Source organism: Callospermophilus lateralis, chromosome 5, assembly GCF_048772815.1.
Source record: "Callospermophilus lateralis isolate mCalLat2 chromosome 5, mCalLat2.hap1, whole genome shotgun sequence".
NCBI lineage: Eukaryota > Metazoa > Chordata > Mammalia > Rodentia > Sciuridae > Callospermophilus > Callospermophilus lateralis.
The window spans coordinates 111,029,840-111,037,512 of NC_135309.1; positions in this window are offsets into that span (position 1 = coordinate 111,029,840).

Sequence of the window (7,673 nt, forward strand, 5' to 3'; positions counted from 1 at the left end):
CTCCCCAAGCCCCCGGGTATAGAGGGAGGAATACACTGACCCCTTCTCTGTGACCCTCTGATCTCTTCCTGGTGCCTCCCATTGCTCCTCTCCTATTAACCTCACAGTGTGAAATTTAGGGAACCAGGGGGACATAATCCATAAAGATCAGCTTCTTTGGACATGGAGAATGGAGTTAGTAAATCAAGTTGAGATTTAAAAATTTTAAAAAAATATAAAGATACAGCATGATTTCTACCAAAGACACTGGGCAGTAAGCTTTCTATTTGTTTTATTCTTTTTTAGGAAATTTCAAGGTTAGAACATTAAAATAGATTCCTGGCTTATAAGCATTAAGGTTAATGTCTACCGTCATTTCCTAGTGAGAAACAAACATCAGAGCAGGGAGGACACTGGTAGGGGGACTGTGCTGCCCCTTTGCCCTGAGTGACAATCCTGGGCTGTTGAATGCTGCCTGGGTCCCTCAAACTCTGAGAGTTGAAAAATCAATAAAAAGTTTCCAATGAAGTATTTTTAGATTCATACTCAATGAAAAAAAATTATTTCAAAGCCTGGCATGGTGGTGCACGCCTGTAATCCCAGAGGCTCAGGAGGCTGAGGCAGGAGGATTGTGAGTTCAAACCCAGCCTCAGCAATTTAGCAAGGCACTAAGCAACTCATGGAGACCCTGTCTCTAAATAAAATACAAAATAGGGGTGGGGATGTGGCTCAGTGGTTGAGTGAGTTCAATCCCCAATAAAAAAAAAAAAAAGGGAAAAAAATTATTTCAACTAAGTTATGGTAACATGACCTTTTAAAGTTTCTGAGTCCATAGAAATATTAAATGAAGTCAGATGGTCTCAGCTCATGGCCACCAGAAATAGGATCCTCTCACCAGAAAGTGACCTTTATACTCTTCTATTATTTTTTCCCCAAGATACAGTTGAGTTCAGAAAACACACTTGAATTTTATTAACACAAAAGTGTTTTTTTTCCACCAAGTCAAAAATAGTATTTTTGAGGAAATGGAATACTTGGCTGTTGAATATACAGTTGGAAAATTTTAGATTATATTTCCAGATTTAAGAAATTAGAAACAGCATGTTCTTGGTTTTCAGAAGCAAGTGGAAAATGTTAGGCAGTGTTTATGAACCAGCTTTTTAAGTGTCTGAGTGCTTGGAGAAAAATCGACCATAGGATAAATAAGGCCAATTGTGTTCGATGAAGGAGGTGTGGTTAAGGGAGCTGCAATTTCAGGAAAGAAGAGAAATGCCCTAATGCAGTAATCTCAGAGTCAGGAGATCCATGCGATCAAAACTATCTTAACACACTAAGACCTTATTCATCTCTTTTGGTCTGATGTTTTCACAGAAGTACAGTTGAGTTTTCCAGAGATTACATGACGTGATAATGCAACAAGTTAAACACAGTGTTATGGCTTAGTTATTAGGTATTCCCCAAAAACTCATGAGTGAGACAATGCAAGGAGGTTGAGGTAAAATGATTGGGTTATGACAGCCTTAATAGGGATTAACTGAGTGGCGACTATAGGCAGGTAGGTGTGGCTGAAGGAGGCGGGTTATTGGGGCACATTGTGAGATTTGTCTCTGTGCTTCCTGGTGCCATGTTCCCAGCTGCTCCACCATACGGGCTCCAAAGAATAGAGTCAGCTGTCAGTTAAAGACCTCTGAAACTGTGTATCCCAAAATAAACTTTTCCTCCTCTAAAATTGTTCTTGTCAGGTCTTTTGATCATGGCAACAAAAAAAAAAAAAAAAAAAAAAAAAACAACTGACTGAAGCATGCAGAAATAGATATTAAAATCTGTCTTCTATTAAGTCAGTCATTAAAGACACTGCAAAAATATAAACAATGTGAATCTTCTCACTGAATTATTGTTTGAAAAAAAAATTATGTTTAAGTTACAATATTTAGCTGGGCCTGGTGGCACATACCTATAATCTTAGTGGCTCAGGAGGCTGAGGCAGGAGGATCACAAGTTCAAAGCCAGCCTCAGCAACTTATCAAGACTCTCTTAAAATAAAAAAAATTAAAAAAAATTTTTTTTAAAAAAGGGGCTGAGAATGTGGCTTAGTGGTTAGGTGCTCTTGGGTTCAATCCCTGGTTCCAAAAATAAGAAATAAAATAAAATACAATATTTATGTTCACATGTAATGGCTTCATTATATTTTTAACTGAATGTCTTTAAAAGTTCTTTATTTTAATGTTTAACATAGAAAATATCATTAGATAAGTTCTGAGGTGTTCAGGTAAACTGGATCTCCATGAAAAGAAAAAAAAAAAAATTCTGATTTGTAGGATTTGTCACTTTCAGTGGTGTAAATACTCATTACATTGCCAGTTTCAAGTTTCCAACAGTCTAATACTTGACCTAAAATTTTCCTGAATAATGAATTCTTATGAGTGGGTACAAGCTGATACCAGCACACCATTGAATATAACCCACATAAACAAAGTTCTTTGTGGTCCTCAATAATTCCAGTTGTATTAAAGTATTCTGAACCAAAGAAGCTTGAGAACAATTGTTCTTACACAAGATTTTCACTTTATTGACTTAAAGGACACAGAAAAAAAAAATGGTAATTAAGATAAAGCAAAGTGGAATGAACAGCTCATGGCTGCTAGCTACCATATTGGCTTTCTGGCTGTCCCACATCTGTGTCTTAAAACAATAAAAACTAATTCAATTCACCAAGTATTGTGGGGCCACCAATTGGGAAATTCAATGTGAGGTCTGGTTTTCAACCAGTTGCTGTCTAAAGGGAAGAGAGATGCTTTTGCTGAGCACCATTTTGGCCAGCAGGCCAAGAGGCTGTTCAAAACCACAGAAGATTTTACCTGTGAAGGCAGCCCTAGAAAATGAAGATCAGTCTCTGAGTTTGTAGTCATGGGGATTGTTGACTGCACACTGGTTTTCTGGAAACACGTGGAAAACACGTGGTCAGATTCAGCAGTGTCTTGGAATTCAGCATGTATGGTTCCTACCCAGGTGGCCCTGTGTTTGTTCCTCACTTCAGGAAATGACTCATAAGCAGTAGAGAGATTACTTTTGAAAACTGCATCCATAGTAGCGTGAAGACATGTGGTGGGGGAAGGGCCAGCCTGGCTGTTCTGTTCATTTTAATGACCTCATTGCTGGATCTGTTTACTGTGCTGCTATGTGACCCATTCAGGGAGGTAAGAACACCACAAAGGAGACGTCTGCAGATACTGAGATGCATTTGTGGGCAAGAGCCCTATTGTTTTTTGTGTGTGTTTGCTTTATTTCTTATCCTGAGATACCTAGTTGCTCTCGAAATGAGCAGAGACAATTCCCTCCCCCATAAGACAAAATACATTCATGTCCATTAAGATCTTTGATTTTTAATCATAATACATAATATTTAGCTTAAAAGCATGAGATTTGAGGACTTTAGATTTAGAAAAAGTTTTATAGCTTTTACAAAGACGTTTTAGGAACTAAAGTCAGTTATGAACTCTAGCTACACAAAGAATCAGTAGGGAGCTTCCCAAAGTCCAAAGTCCAAACCCATACTCAACCAACGAGGTAAAATGTTTAAGAATAGGGCTTGAACATTGATATTATTTGCAGACTCCTCAAAGGGATTCTAATGTGTAAACCAGGGTTGAGACCATTGCTTTAAGAAAGTGCTTCTCAAATTTAACCCGAGTACAAATCATCTGGATCTCTTCTTAAACAGCAGACTTCACCCAGAAGGTCTAGGGTGAGGTCTATATCTCAAATGACTTCCCAGGGAAGGTTGAAGTTGCTTACTCTTGGACCATACTTAGAGTAGCAGAGCCCAAAGAGGTTTAAAGTGGTCTAGGCACCCAGAAAATTGAATCCTCATATCCTTAATCTCATTTTTTTAGAATTATTTTTAATTCTGATAAATTTGGGGCAATTATTAATATAGTGATAGCGCAAGCCTTAATCCAAATTTGTTTTAGGTAATAACTATCTTGCTATAAACCTTTTTTCCGTCTTAGTTTCCCCCCCCACCCACCCAGGGGAGAAGATAGCTTAAAAGGCTCTAATCTCAGACAGAAAACCATTTACAGGCACTGGGGTTTAGAATGGTGACTCCCGCTTTTTTAAAGATAGTGTTCAACAGATAGCAGTAAAGTCTGATTACCGGAAAGCAGATGTGGTTATGTTTCCCATCTCTGAATCTGATTGAAAAATGATGACATCGGGGACATGCAGGGGTGCATCAGGAGCATCAGTCTTGAGGGTGCTAGAATGAGGAGCTTTGCAAACCCTGAAGAAAATGAGTCAGCCCAGGGATCACCATCAGTGGATCAGTGACTCCAGGGAAAAACAAAGATTTCAGAAATTAACTCTGAGAGTACATATTTGCAGCATGTACAATAAACCCGCGGTAAGTTCTTCATTGTAGAAGCCCTGTTACAAGTTAATGAAAAAACTACTAGAGGTGAAAGAGAAACTAAAATTATTAGTCAACAGATGGAAAAATGTACTTCAACAATAATCAAATAGCTAAAGTTTGAAACAGGATATCACTGGCTCCTATCTAATCAGCAATGATTTTTTCCTATGATGGTTATAAACAGCTCTCTAATCAATATTAGAGAAGGAATAAAGAAAAGAAGGAATATAATATAAATACAAGCAAGGGTGATGTAATGTTGGTGAGCATGCTTTAGGAAAGCAATTTGACAAAACAATCCTCATCTTTAATAATATTCTTAACATCTGACCCAGACGTATGACTTCTGGGAATTCTCAATGAATGACTATAAGTAATACCACCATCAAGAAAGTAATGTTAACCAGTTGTTAATAACAACCTTATTTGCGTAGTAGCAAGAGTCTGGAAACCCTCCAGATACCTAATCCTAAGGGACTTTTCCAAAGATATTACACCCATTAAAAATGACATGTATTTAGGATACAAAAGACACAGAGAAGTAATTATAATGTTTAGTTTTTAGCTTGGCGCAGTGGAGCATGCCTGTAATCCAGTGGCTTGGGAAGCTGAGACAGGAGGATTGAGAGTCAGCAAAATTGAGGTCTCTTAAACAACTCATTGAGACCCTGTCTCTAAATCAAATACAAAATAGGGCTGGGGATATGGCTCAGTGGTCGAGTACCCCTGAGTTCAATCCCCGGTACTGTCCCCCACCAATTTGATTTTTAAAAAGTAAGATGCAGACTGAGGCAGGAGAATTGCAAGTTTAAAACCAGCCTGTTCAACTTAGTGAGACCCTATCTCAAAATGAAAAATAAAAAGGGCTGGGAATGTGGCTTAGTGGTTATATATGTATAACTTGTATTTAGTATAAATTCCAACCAATTTGGAAGTAAAATAGATCAAAGGCCAATGAGAAAATACCAAGACATTCAAACTTGTGTTTGGAGGCCGGGCTATTTTTTTTTCCCTCCATTTGTGTGTTTCCCACCTCTTTCCTGAATATATACTATTTCCCAAACCAAAAAACCAACCAACCACCACCACCACCAACAACAACAACAACAACAAAAACAAAAACCCATATTAAAATAAATTCAATTAAAACTGAATTTTACTCAATTAAAAACAAACCCTCTGAGCATCTACTAGGCATAACTAGTATTTTGTACCTCATTATGTTAAATATAAGAGTTAGAAAATGCTATAAACTACAAGGATTTTTTTCAAGTCTATCTTGTGGAACCTTGGCATTCTCAAAAACAATAACAAAAATGTCTTTAGCTAGACCCTGAAGCCAGAAATGTCTCTATTTGTCCCCAACAGCTACCAGAATATTCAAAGAACAGTTTTCAGTCACCCTACGTAAACAGAACTTGACTGTTTAACTTTGATAAATTTCATACTTATGCCAAAGGGCTACTCATTTATTTTCTTCTGGAATTCATCTTTCCTCATCAAGCAGTAAATATTATTTTCTCAAATTAAAATAAAAACTTTATTTTGACTGATTTCATTGCATAATTATGTTAGTACATTTGTATGTGTATGTGTTGCTGAGGATGGAATCCAAGGGTACTCTAACACTGAGCTACACCCCCAGACCTTTTTTTTTAGACAGGTTCTCTGTAAGTTTTCCAGGTTGGCCTCAAACTCATGATCCTCCCACCTCAGCTTCCAGAGTAGCTGGAATTACAGATGTGAGCCTCCACCACATTCCTGGTTTTAGTACCCTTATTCTTAAAATTAGTTTATGTATGTAACTAGCATTCTATCATAGTGTTTGAAAAATCTGATTAATTCTTCCACAAGTTCTTTTTAAAATATACTGATCTGCATTCTTTGACCCATGTTTTTGGGGTTCTGAATGTCACTTACTCCTTTTTTTTTCTTTCTTTCTTTTTTTAGGTACTGGAGATTTAACCCAGGGGTACTTTACCCTGAACTACATCCCCAGCCATATCTCTCTCTCTCTCTCTCTCTCTCTCTCTCTCTCTCTCTCTCTCTCTCTCTCTCTCTCTCTCTCCCTTTCTCTCTCCAGGGATTGAATCCAGGGCACTGAACCACTGAGCCACATCCCCAGCCCTTTTTATTTTTATTTTATTTTTTATTTTATTTTTTATTGAGACAGGGTTTCCTTAAGTTGCTTAGGACCTCACTAAGTTGCTGAGGCTGGCTTGTATGAATTTACAATACTTCTGCCTCAGCCTCCCAAGTCACAGGCATACATCACAGCACCCAGCCATTTTTATTTTTATTTTTTTTTATTTTGAGACAGGATCTCACTAAATTGCTGAGGACCTCATTATGTTGCTGAGGCTGTCTTCAAATCTGCAATTCTCCTATCTCAGTCTCCTGATTTGCAGGGATTACAGGAATGCCCCATTGCACCCAGTTCCTTTTCTTATAGTTACCAAATTAAATGGCCTTCTACTTGGTGAGAAAGAGTCAAACACCCACAGTCTCATGGTTTCTATACAATAAAGGCAGTTTGAGAAGTTGATAGAACCACTCCACAGTGATTACTCTGAGTTCTCCTACAAATGGAGTCCATTTGAGTTGCTAGTTATAATGCATATTTCTGAGCACCACCTCTGACCTAAAATCAGAATCTCTGATACAGTATTGGACCATTTACTTTTTTTTAAAGAAGCCAAGGATGATTTTTATGCAGCCCAAACTTTGAGAACCAAGGATTCGGTGTTTAAGAAATCTCTGCTAGCAAATTTTGTAGTCAACAAGAGGAAAACCACAATTTACAAGAACTGATCTATAGATTCCTGTCTATCTGTAAAGTTATTGCAGTATTAATATATGGCCCCAAATATCCAACTGCATCCACTGAAAGATTTAGTCTTACAAATAATTGTCTCTTTTTCCCTGCTTTGATCTATCCTCTGGAGATACAAGTCAATGCACTAAATATGTGTAGGATTGTTATTGTATTTTTCTGAATGGGTAACACTCATATGGTTCATATATCAAAAGAACAAAAGGATGAGCCAAGCGTAGTGGTGCATGCCTGTAATTCCAGTAACTTGGGAGGCTGAAGCAGGAGGATCACAAGTCCAAAGCCAGCCTCAGCAACTTAGTGAGGCCCTGTCTAAAAATAAAAATAAAAAATAAAAAGGGCTAGGGCTGTAGCTCAGTGATAGAGTGTCCCTGCATTCAATACTGGTGACAAACAAAACAAAACAGAAGGAACAAGGGATATACAGTGAAAATTTAACTCACACCCCTG